Source organism: Lepidochelys kempii, chromosome 2 (assembly GCF_965140265.1).
Source record: "Lepidochelys kempii isolate rLepKem1 chromosome 2, rLepKem1.hap2, whole genome shotgun sequence".
Classification (NCBI taxonomy): domain Eukaryota; kingdom Metazoa; phylum Chordata; order Testudines; family Cheloniidae; genus Lepidochelys; species Lepidochelys kempii.
In genome coordinates, this window is record NC_133257.1 from 161442638 (window position 1) to 161455460 (window position 12823).

The following is a 12823-nucleotide window of genomic DNA, read 5'->3' on the forward strand; positions in this document are numbered from 1 at the left end:
TCTGCAATTTGGCTTGGACCATTCTTTGGACTCTTGTGACGGGGTGTACCAGGTCCTTTGAGCCCCCACCCCCTGCTGGAGGCTTCATGGTCTTACCAACCCCCTCCCCAGAAAAGGAACGGTGAAGGTGAGTCCTCCAGGCCTGCAGAGAGGCTGCAGGAAAGCAGCCAATCAGCAGGCTCAGTTAAAAGGAGCTGCAGGGGCTGAGCAGATTAGTTGTGGGCTGGTTCAGAAGGGTGAGGAAGGCTGTGAGACTCTCCAGGTGAGGAGACCTGAGAGACACCCTGCTCAGGTAGGGAACAGTCAGAGAACTCTGAGGTAAGGGTGGAAAGGAAAGGGTTACATGGGAAGCGGCCCAGGGAACAGCAGCGGCAAGGGAGTTAAAGGAAGCAGTATGTGACTGCTTTTTGTAGGGTTCCTGGGTAGGGATTCAGAGTAGTGGGAAGTGACTTAAGGCCCCAGAAGGAGATAAGACTCAGTACTAAAAGGCCCAAGAGAGGGACTTGAATTTAAACAGACCCCGAGATGGGCCTGAAGACCCTGAAGAGAGCTAACCATTTGTTGGACTATTACCCAAAAAGGGGTTTGTTCAGTCACATATTGACTGTGTGAGACTTGAGTGGAGGGCTAGGCCACTGAAGACCCACCTGACCAGATTAACAGCCAACAGGGGGCACCAGGAGCAGAGAGAGAGAGTATGCGCAGGTTCACATCAACTGACAGGAGGTGCTCAGGTATGTGACCCCACCCCCATCTCAGCTTTACAACACCCAAATTAAATATTATTTAAATGATAGAAGAACTGAGGCTAAGGAGCAGATTTACCCAGGAGAAGAAAGAGCCTCATCCTTCCACACACCAGATGATGACAGAAGTTTTGCTGTATCCAGAGTGAAACCTTTGTGTTCTTTGAATGTTTTGTGAGATGTTTTGGTTTTGCTGCTGTTAAAACCTGTTGAACTCCAAGTTGCGATCTGAAACACTTGGAAGACAAGCTTCCTCTGAGCGAGACATTAGCTTTTGGACTGTATTGGCTGGCTTTGCCAGCTCACAGATCAGGAGCAAAGCAGTAACACTGTCAACTAAATCTCAGTATTTTCTTGCTGGAACACGTCTTTTGTAATTTTCTAAAACAAGGGATTACAGACATGTGAAGCTGCTGTTCTGGTCTTGCTCAAAAAAATGACCCCTCCTGATTACTTTCAGATGAAATTAAACTGACTTCCATGGATATTCAGCGCCTCTAATATCTATTTAGAGAAAGGGGAGAAATGTGTTATCCAAGGAGCTCTCCAGCTATGACCCTTGAGGGCTTTAGGCAGACCACACAGCTGCTGGCTTAAGCGCAAGGTGCTCTTGGTGGCTCTTTTGACCAACTAAACGGAAAACCAGCCCGTCGGTGCACTGTGAGCCGCTGCTTCATGCCTCTCTTTGTTTGGTGAAAATTCAAGTCATGAACAAATATGTAAACAATGCAACAGCTGGAAAGGCAGCAGCAAATGTATTTAAGGAGAAAGATAAACTGCCAAGTGCCTTTTAGAGATTACAACAGCTGAAGTCCTGCACCCAGGGAAGACATGACCATATTCAGGATATAGGCATCTGCATCCATTGCCTCAAAATAAGTTTATTTTTCATCTGGCATTCTTTAATACTGTCCTAAAGCCACTTTTTTTGTGTAACCAAGCACTGCAGTTGCTACCCAGAAGATGTGTGGTCAGGACTGAAATGCAGGTATCCAGATTCCTTTCCTAAGAATGGCCCCGGGTTGAAAATCACTGAGTTACCCAAATTTCCTGCACCAAAGAATTTAATGATAGTTTGTTCAGCATCAAATATATCTTAAATACTGTATTTTATTTCATCTTAGTAATTAAAAAAACAGCAAAGTATCCCTGGGTTTTTAACAATGGACCTTTAGAGTCCATTATAGCCATGGCAACTGGGGCTAAAACCAACTCTATGGATCTTGACAACAGCGAGAGAAGCGTGAGTCATAGTAATTGTATGCCACAAAACCATATCACAGCAACACAATCAGATGAGTAATCTTATAGCTTGCCTTAAGGCAGCTGTCTAACTGATCTCACATATCAAACTGCAACAAAATGTCAGTGCTTCAAAACCTTTGACATTTCTTTATCAGGAGACAATAAATGAATCTTTCTAGGCTAAGAAGCAAGGATGATATCAGAAAAAGCAGATAATACTTTTTATCTGCAGAACTAATGCTGGAAGTAATCTCACCTGAATGGAATTTGAGACTAACCAAGATCAAATGAAAGCCTGTTCATTAACTATAGGAACTCAATAACAGTCCAATGGATTTAGTGTCTAATAGCAAATAACATTGACACAGATGTATGATCTAGGAAAGCCAGGTATTGTTTTAGGGGCAAATCCTGTCTTGTCAGTTAGAAAAAGAATTCATCCTTAAAGAAGAGACAACTATAAGCATGAAAAACAGAGCAAGATGTGCATTAATTCTGGTAAGCCCTGTGAGAATGTATGGGCCAGAACTTCAGCCGGTGTTAATTGACATCATTCCATTGAAATCCATCCCAGGTACAGTATCAAAGAAACATGCAGGCAGAGGTGGACAAATAGCACACAGAACGTAGCAAAAATGGGTTCATTGGAAACCTGATTGAGTAGGCAATGCCAGACAAATAGGTGTGTGCTGTGGACATTTGTCAGGCAGACAGAGAAGGTGGCTATATGATAGGTGTACTTTAAAAGTTCGTATTTATTTTAGGGCTATCACAATGTTCAGAGTATTTCCTATCTTTAAAATGGGTCATGCTGTTAGAACCAGTAATACCTTTAAAACCAAAATGCACCTTTTCTGTGCATCCATTGTACAACCCAGCAAAGGTCACATTATGCATGCACAGATGCATAACAGCAATGTGCATAATGAACACAGGAGAGTGACCATGTAGCAGTCCCTTAGGGAATCTCTGTACAATTTATTAATTCTATATGAGACTATGAACTCTCTGTATGTATCTTTCTAAAGATGCAAACTCCATTTTGAATGTAAGTCTGGTCTTGACTTTCTGCTGTCCTTTTACCTCTATCTTGGATTAAATGTCCCACAGGCCTAACAAAGGAGGGTTGTTAAACTTTGATGATTGTCCATTTAAATGGAGTACCCGTGGACAAAGAGGATCAAAAGAATCAAACAAGCAACATCGCCATGAATGCTTGGCCACCACAAGCCAGTTATCCCTGTGGTAACTTTTCTGACACCACCTGCTTAAAACACCAAAAGTCAGAAGGATCATGAGGCCCCGCTTTCACGTCTGTATTCATTGTGAAAACCAAGATCAAGAGAGCTTTTATCCTTCTGCTCCACAGGAAGTTTCTGTCCTCCCTGAGCTCACCTTAGGACACAAGCGTTATGATTTGACAGGTGTATTGCCCAAGTCAAACTCCCCAGCTGGCACTGTCCCTGGGGCGGATTGCACCCGGCATGCACGGGGCACTTGGAGCCAGAAGCGAGAGCCCCTCAGGGCTCCCCCTGACCTCACTGGGTAAGTGAAAAAATGCTAAGAAGAGGTGGAAAAACGGTGAGTCCTAGAGCAGGCTCTGAAATGTCTACTTCAGCACCTTTTTCCACCTCTTCTTAAATGGCACAGTTCTGAAAATAGGTTCTCCACACGCTTTGTGCATCCTTATAGAGATAGCCAGTTGTGAAAAGGTTCTTGGACTGCACAACACAAGACACCAAAGTAAGGCACAAAGTTTTGCACATGCTAGCCTTGAGAAAGAATAAAATGGTCAAACACTGGCCAATCACAGAGGGTTTCTTGATGAAGATTGATACACTAAGACTCAGGAAGAACCAAGAGAGGGATGTGTTTGTGAAGGGGCTCACACCATCTCCTGAGCTGGAAACGCCCATTGGGGCATGTCCTTAATTTCACCCTTGCCCCAATGGAAGTGTTCAATATACTTGTATGACATTATTTGTTGCTGGTACAATTCTGTTATATAGTTCCGTTTTTACAGCTAAGGTAGACTTCTCAACTGTAGTGGGTTGGTGTGGGAGTCTGTTTTTTCTTGTACTGAGTATGATAGCATGTCCCATTCACCTTACCTCTCTCTGTAACCATTAGGTCCTGCAAAGCAGGTTGAAGATAAGCTGGAGAACCGCCATTTGTGGTCTATCAATATACTTGTAGGGAGGACTGTGTTTCCATTCAAACGTTGAGCTTTCTTGTTTTAGGTTTATAATAAAGCCCCAATCTGAACTCTCTTTGCAGGCTATGCTCAGTATATGTAATAATAAAATAGCATGAACCTTGTTGGCTACCTGCCCCAGCCACCACCACAATACATACCACACATTCACTCTTAACAGATTAACCCATGGTCTATAAACTCCAGTTATTTTGAACCCATCATGGAGTGAATTCCAAAGTCCAAGGCCCTTCACCAAAAATGCCAATCCTCCAGAGCTCAAAGTCTTAGGGACTCCTAGTGGAAGTTCTAGGGTGACCAGATAGCAAGTGTGAAAAATGGGGACAGTGGGGTGGGGGGTAATAGGAGCCCATATTTAAAAAAAAAGCCCCAAATATCGGGACTGTCCCTATGAAACCGGGACATCTGGTCACCCTAGGAAGTTCCCACAGCTAGTCTCAACTGCTGGAGTGGTATATAGGGCAGGGGGAGATCTACTTGATCTATGATTCAAAATTTATAGGTTTATAAATGACACCTTGAATCACATCTGGAAGCAAAGTGGATACCAGTGCACTCTTTGAAGAACACATGGCATGTACTCTGCCTCGTTAGCTCTGGTGCACAAGTGGGTAGCAATATTTTGCACTAGCAGAAGCTTCTGACTGAGATTCTTTTTGATGCCTAATAGGCTAATTTTTACTCCTTTTTCCAACTATACACTCTCAAGCAGCCATGATTGTGTGCAGGTTTTTTGATGTTCTAGGTGACAGATACGCCACTTGCTCAGCGTCTGCTGCTTTTTACACCCATGTGCATGACTTGGGCAATATTCATCCCCGTGTCAAGAAATAAATTTCGACTTACAAGAGCGAGCATTAATGTAACCAGATTACATATAAGCAGGGTGTGATGCTGTATAAAAGAAAGGTGACCCTTTATATCACTGGTGTTACCGCTGTTGCCCAGTTGTAATAAATCTTCTACAAAGTATGTCATGCAAGGTATTACTAGAAAAGTTATGATTTGCTAAGTATGATCCTGCTTATCTCTATGTATCATCTTTGTATCTGAAGTTATGAATATTGGCTATGTATTTATATCTCAAACGTGGTGTCATTCCTTGGTGACACCCCCCCCCCGATAGATTTACATTAGCACTAACCAGTCATGTGTTGATGGCCCATTAAGAACAATTCACTCTCACAATGGGCCATTGAAGAGACTCACCTTGCCCAGTGAGTCACTCCCAAGGACGTCTCAGAAGGACTATGGACAATGGAGGTCCAGTGACTCATCATGACATGTGATACAAGACTCTGTCTTGGGCCAGTAACTTTCCATGTTCTTGGGTGAAGATATAAAAGTGGAGACTGAGACATCATGCTTTTGTCTTCATTTCCTGCTTTAATTCTCTGGACTGACTTCTAACAAGGAAGCTTTGAAGAAGACACTGATGACCCCCAACTAGTTTGGGTATTCGAGGAGAATTTTTTACAAGCTAGCAGATTTACATCACTGCTATGATCCTGACCTACATCTCTGAAAATCAATTGTATATGATTCCTTAACTTTTTAATAACTCTCTTCTTTTCTTTTTTGTATTATTAAACCTTTAATTTTTAGTTACTAAGGGATTGGCTATAAGTGTGATTTTCGGGTAAAATCTGTGTTATATATTTGACCTGGAGAGGTGGCTGATCATTTGGGATTGGAAGAACTTTGTGTGATGTCTCTGGTTTTCAGTAACCTTTCATCATAAAGTCCAGATGTCTGGGTGGTGAACCCGGGGCTGGAATGCCTAAGAAGACTGGGTTTTTTTGGCTTCTTGTTAACCGGTGTGGTGATACAGAAGTCTACTTTTGTTACTAGTTTGGTAAACTCAAATGATAGAATAACTACCAGTCTGGGGTGTGTTTGCCCTGTTTCTCAGTAGTCTGTCCAGAGTTGGCATTCTCAGCCATGACCCACTTAGGCACAGTGACACAGGGTCTGAATTAGCTCTTCTCTGCCATCTAGTGACGAACTGGGGAAAAAGACTTCAGGAGCAGACTATATTTGCAGTTGTGGTGGATTATGCCCCTTAAGAAGCCACCTGATGTGCTGAGATACCAGTGGGTTCTACCTGTTGTGCCAGCTTTCTTGCTGAGCCAGGCAATTAAAGCCTCCTCTCACACACACACACACACAGGCAAGGCCACACTCAGCTACAGATCAGCTCTGGAAAGACTCAGCTTAAGGGATTTGCTCCAGCACTCAGATGTCCACCTCACTTGTAGTGCAGACCCATGGATATATTATGAAATCCACCTCCTCCTTCAATGTGGAGGAAGGTATGCACAACTCTCCCCCCCCCCCCACCATTAGAAATTACAGAAACTGGGTTATATTATCAACAAAACAAATTTTATTAACTACAAAAGGCAGATTTTAAGTGGTAAAAGGGGTAACAAACAGAACAAAGCAGATTACTAAGCAAATGAAACCAAACACATGAACTAAGCTAGTTTCACTAAAGAAATTGGTTACAAATAGTATTTCTCATGCTAGATATTGTTGCAGGCAGATTACAGAACGTCTTGAAAGGCAGCTGCACTGGTCTCCCTCTTGAGGCCTCAGGTATTATTATGCACAAGCTAGACGCCCTTCCAGGTTGAGTTCAACCCTTCTCCCCTCAGTTCAGTTTTTGCTTCCAGGTCTTTTTCAGTGTCTCTTTGGGTGGGGAGGCAGAGGATACCCATGATGAAGTCATTCCCCTGCCTTATATAGCTCTTGTGTAAGGGGGGAACCCTTTGTCTTCAAGTGGAAAACCACAGGCATTCCAAAAGGGGAGGAGGGGTATCCGGTACCAGGTTACTCGGACCCATGTCTCTGTACGGTTGTGGCAGCCATTGCTCATAGGCTGTCTCCAGCGTCCACAGGAATACTAAGCCCTTTCACAGTCCATTGTCTCTGCTAATGGCCCATTAGCTCTGTTTGGCTTTTCCATTGTTGTACCGGAAGGGCTGGTTGGGGGTGACACCCAAAGTAACACATTTGAAATACATATACATAGTTAATACTCCTAACTTCAGATACAGCAATGATACAGGCATACAAATTGGATAATCACATTCAGTAAATCTTAACCTTTCCAATGATATCTTACATGTGTCATCTTGCATAAAGTACATTTCTATTACATCATATTCATATCATAAGCATATGTTTATAAGGAATATGGAATGGAATGTCACAGCATTGACACGCCTTCTCTGCCTGGTGCTCAGAAGATGGAGCTGCTTTGCCAAAGTGATCAATTTTGGCTGGTTGTGGGTTACAAATCACGTAAGTATTGAATGCAGCGGTATTGAAATGTTATCCTTATTGTGTGAATAAAGGGCAGCAGAACTGTACTCAGCATGCCCTGATTGAGGTGGTCACCCTAAGCTGATCTTTGCATGCTAAGCAGGTGTAGGGATGTCAAATCCTACTGAAAGAGAGAAGGATTGGGAGCAGGTGTTCTTAGGTGGTGGTGTTGGCTCTGCTTAAAGGGTCCTAGATGACATTTGACCCTCGTGTTCCTAGCATTTAAAGTCAGAGTTCATTAGACCCAATTGACAGTCCTTGTTTCTGTTCTGTGAATTTTAGAGCTGACTCACTGATGAAGAGGTTCAGGGACTAGATTGGGTGAGGGACAGTGCTGCAGTGAAAGATCAAAGCAGAGGTTGCACTAGTAGTGAGGTTCCCCCCCCCATCTACTGAAACTATTAAGACCTGAGCAGAGATAGAAGCAGCAGATAAAATAGTGGCAGCAGTGGCCAGCAGCAGCAGCAGTGAGCCAGTTGCAGAGGTGCACAGCAGCGCCATTGCTCCAGGGGTGGGAGGTGGACCCATGTGACTGCACTTCTGTACTCTGGGTCTTTGCTGACCAAGGAGAACCAGCTGTGAGTGGGGTGCAGTGCAGCGAGAGGGGAGTGATGTGCTAAAGGGACATTCGTTCATTACACTTTCACACCGTAAGGTGAGAAACTGAGGCAAAGGACATTGTGCAACATACTCTGGGATGGGTGTTTGCTCGTGGTCCTATGCTTTTGAATCGTAGTTGTGGTGTTTTCCCAAATTAATGCAGGGATCCCTTTCCCGGTTAATAAACGTTTTCTTTAGTTATACAGACTCCGTGCTTGCGAGAGGGGAAATATTGCCTCTTAGAGGCACCCAGGGGTACTGTTTAGTTTTCCCAGATTACTGGGTGGGGCTTTAAACTGGTTCAGTTTTGTACTGTTAAGAGGAACCCCTAGATATTGAACGCAGCCCTTGTTGCCACCGTCTCCACCTGGCAGAAGGATTATATATAGAGAGAGCTATCGTTTTTGTTAAAATAGAATCCCTATTCCATAATTGTCCTTACAAATTGGCACATTACAGTCTGATTCTAGTTTTTACCATTATCAGAAACCAGGACCTATGGCCTAAAGGAAATGCTGTCTACCTCTGAAACAACTAACATGGGCTATTAGTGAGGACTGATTTCCTAAAAAGTCAAAATATAAAAAGCTTTGGCCTTTTTCATCAGAAGAAGAAACAAGCTAAAGAGTCAGTTGTCATAGTCTTGGAGGACCTCTGTTAGACCAGAACTTTAAGGCCTTGATTTAGCACATCACTTAAGCATGTGCTTATGGGCCATCAACATGAATTCAACAAATGCTTAAAGTTAAGCACCTGCTTAAGTGCTTTGCTGAATCACAGGCTAGGGTAATACCACTGCCACTTAAACAAATGATTAGACTTTCCTTTCTAACTTGGTTCTCTCCCAGACACTAAAGTAACATAGAAATGGATTTTTACTTAGGCATTCATCTTGCTTCCTTTAATTGTCTCTTCGCCCCAGGAAGTTACTAATGGCTAAGACTTTTTTGGACTGTTTTAATCTTGCTATGTACCACAACCTATAATTAAACATTCGTGAGGTTGGGAAGTAGCCTATCTATATCTTCAGTTGAAATGTTGGTAGAACAGTTTATCTTAAGTTAAAATTTGAACAGTGGTATGAATGAAATTACTGAAATCAAAGATAACTTTTAATGAAATACAATAATTCCCTGCAAGAAATACTTTTAGTATCCTTTTTTAAAACAATTTTTCAAAACGAAAAACAAATTACATTCAGTATCATTATCTCTTTTTAACGTGGTTGCATAGAAAGAGGTTTCTAATTTAGACAAAGATCTTTATGTTAATGTTCCTGATTAAAAGGGTTTTTCATTAATGTTGCCTCCTGGTTATATTCCAATGTATCATTTTGTGGAAAACAACATCCTTCATGTGGAATTTAAATTCTCATTCACTGAACTTTGACTTTAGCTTGTTCCACGGTATAATTGGAACTCCTAAATCCATGGTAAAGCCTTTAAATATCAGTGGGACTCCACAGCATATCTTCTTGAGAGAGGATGGTTTTGTGGTTCAGGCATTAAATTAGGACTCTATAGATCTGTATTAAATTCCTGCCTCTGACATGGAATTGCCTATGTGGCCTGGAGTGAGTCATTTAATGCTCTGTCATTTCCCCCCCCCCCCACCATCTGTACAATGGGCATGATATACTTTCTGTCTTGTCTCTTCTGATTGTAGGTTCTTTAGGACAGGGTTTGTGTCTCACCATGTAAACATACAGCACCTAGCACAATGGGGCCCTGATTTCAGTTGCGGGCTTATGGTGACTATTAGAATACAAATAATTATTAACAACAACTATAATGAGTCTTGAATTCTGAAATGCTGAACATTCAGAATTTTAATTATGTACTTGGGAGGATAATCTAAAAAGAAAAGGAGACTAGACTGTCATAGATGACCTTGAAGAAAGAATTATCAGGTAGGAAATTTTTCAGTTAAGATTTTTTTTTATTGCTATGTGCACTCATTCCAGAGACAGCCCATGACAGAAGTACCCACCCTGGCTGAACATCTATGAATACCACCAAAATATATGGACCCGGAGGTAATCAACCCACTTACTACTATCATATGTAGTTGTAATCAGAAGAAACTATCCAAAAGGTAATGCCTACAGTATCTTATATTCTCTCATTGAGAGTTAGCATTACTGCCATAGCCCCAGGTGTGTGTGTGTGTGTGTGTGTACACACACACACACACACACACACACACACACAAAGGAAAGAAAGGGAAGATGAAGTAAAAGTTGTGAGGAATCAGTGCAGCCCTAACTGCTGTGGACTTCCTCTCTCTCACACTTATCTGCACTGTACTTCAAGCATCTGACAATGTGGCATGTTATGTGGATGGTTCAGCAGCAGCACATACAGCTATGTAAATACGGAAGAGAGGTGTCTGCTGGCTAAATAGCAAATATAGACAGACAGATTTGGGGGGGCTGACTCACCCATCATTTCAGAGTGAGAGATGAATTTGGTCAGTTCTGCCCTCTGTGGTCAGTTTCATCCTCCAATGTGTACATTCAACCAAGTGGATATGAAATTCCAGAAGTTTAAAGATCAGTCTAGTAAACTAGAGCTGGCATGAGCAAATGGGAACTTTCATTTAATAAAACACACCGAAAACAGATTTGTTTTCTTTGCTGAATATCATTGTCTCACCTGCCTTGAAATGGGAATTGCAAGCACTTTGAGATACGGATCGAAACATTTTCTAATTTTACTGTAGCTTACCTAAGTAAAATATCTTTTCTCAGTTGTTAACTGCTTGATTTATTTCCTATCACTAGAGGGTTGTGGACTTTGTTGCTTCTGGAGGGTAAGCTATATTCCCAGTGACAGAAAGCAGTACAGTAGGCTGCTGCCTATGATATATGTAGCAGAGGCATCAGAGATTCAAAATGATCTAGAAAGTCGTAATGATTTGTTTTGATTTTTTCCCTTTTAAAATTTCATCAACGTGGACATGTTTGCACCAAGTGTTTCAATTTTTGACAAAATGGCATTTCTGTTGGAAAACTGTTCTGCTAGCATTTTTTTTTACTAGCTCTATTTCTGAGTGTTCCACTTTGCAACCTTAAAGGATTTTTATTGTTTTAATTAAATTTTGAAATGGTTCATGAAAATAAGTGTCGTTTGATATGTATTGAAAAAGTTGTTCCACTTCTCGCAGAACGCAGCCATGCAACCTTAACTCCACCCAGTGGGGACGATAACAGTATTGGGAATATGACAGCACTTTACCTCCGCACCCCAATGAAACCTGCCATTTTCTCTGTGCCCACCAGAACTCTAGATCAGCAGTCCTAATCTTACAGTCTAACAGATCTTTCTTTGTGATCTGTGCAGCACCATTCATCTGGGGAGTACTGACTTCTGGCACACTTCTCCAATATGCTGAGGAAGGTGTAAGGTCCAATACTTTCTCTGAGGGATTCCTTAGAACAGAATATGACAGTGTTAAGGTTGTGTGGCTGTGTTGTGCAAGAAATGTTGTCTTAATTCTGCATCTCCTGATTTTCTGTCTCCCCCTCCCATGTTTTATGTGATGAGACACCAATAGCTGTGCATTTTCCTGGGTTTTGTGAGGGTGTCCTTTCTGGTAACAGTAATATAATTTGCACTTATGTTTGGGGGCTTTAAGCTTCACATATTGGAATGGCATGGGGAACAGAAGACCCTGTTCAGTGTTAGCAACCTTTGTTCCTTAAAGTCTGGTGTAAGTAAATGCCAACCTGGTGATGTCTGGGCCATTTTTCCAGTTGCCCTGTGCCCCTATCTGAAAGTTGATTAAAAACATGTTCTCATCAGGCTGGAAAGAGCACTCTGCAGGCTTAGATTGGCATAGCAACAAACCTCAGAACAGAACACACAGGCCTCATGTTAATACATCAAACATAGCTTCAAAGTTGCTAATATTCTTTCATTTCTCTAGAATGCAAGGGACAGGATTATAGCCCAGCGCATACCATAGGCAGCTTCAGGTCCTTGTGCCATACAGAATGTTTACTATCGAGTCATTTTAGTTTGCTAAAGTATTGATGGAAAAGAAGATTTTCAAAGGCACAAATACCAGTTAGGCATCTAACTCCTTCTGAATTACTTAGTGCTTCACTGGTATTTGTGCCTTGGAAAATCTCTTCTATTTCTTACACGAGTAACAAAAATAGTAAAAACAGAACAAGTCCTGCCTTTAACACAACACAATATGTAAACAGAATAGCTTGAAATGAATGCAAGAATCTTGCTTACCATGGTTCTTTAGTGCTTTGGAAACCAGCCTTTTACTACAGCACTCTCTGTACTCTGGTTTCATTTTAAGCGTTGAATGTTAGTTTAATCCATTGATTTTTCTGTGATTTGTTTGTAGATATCTTGCTGAGTCTCAGATTACTAGAAACCTCCTTCTGTAATGGCTGACCATGCTTTGTACTACTCTGAGTTTGTGTTATAAGCTGGGTGAAAACTTCTTATGGGTTGAGTTAAAACGGCCTTGAGATTGGTAGGCATGAACTCACCCTTCTATTGACGTATTAGGAGGCATAAGCCCCACTTAAGATGCAAGGTGTGTGTGAACCTGCCCAGGAGCTTTTAGCAGAGTCTTGTTTTGCGGGGTGGAGGGAGAAGAGATCTCAAGGAAACTGAGGTCAGCAAGAACAGAGGGAGACAGCCTGAAGGAGCCGCTGAAAGTGTGTGGC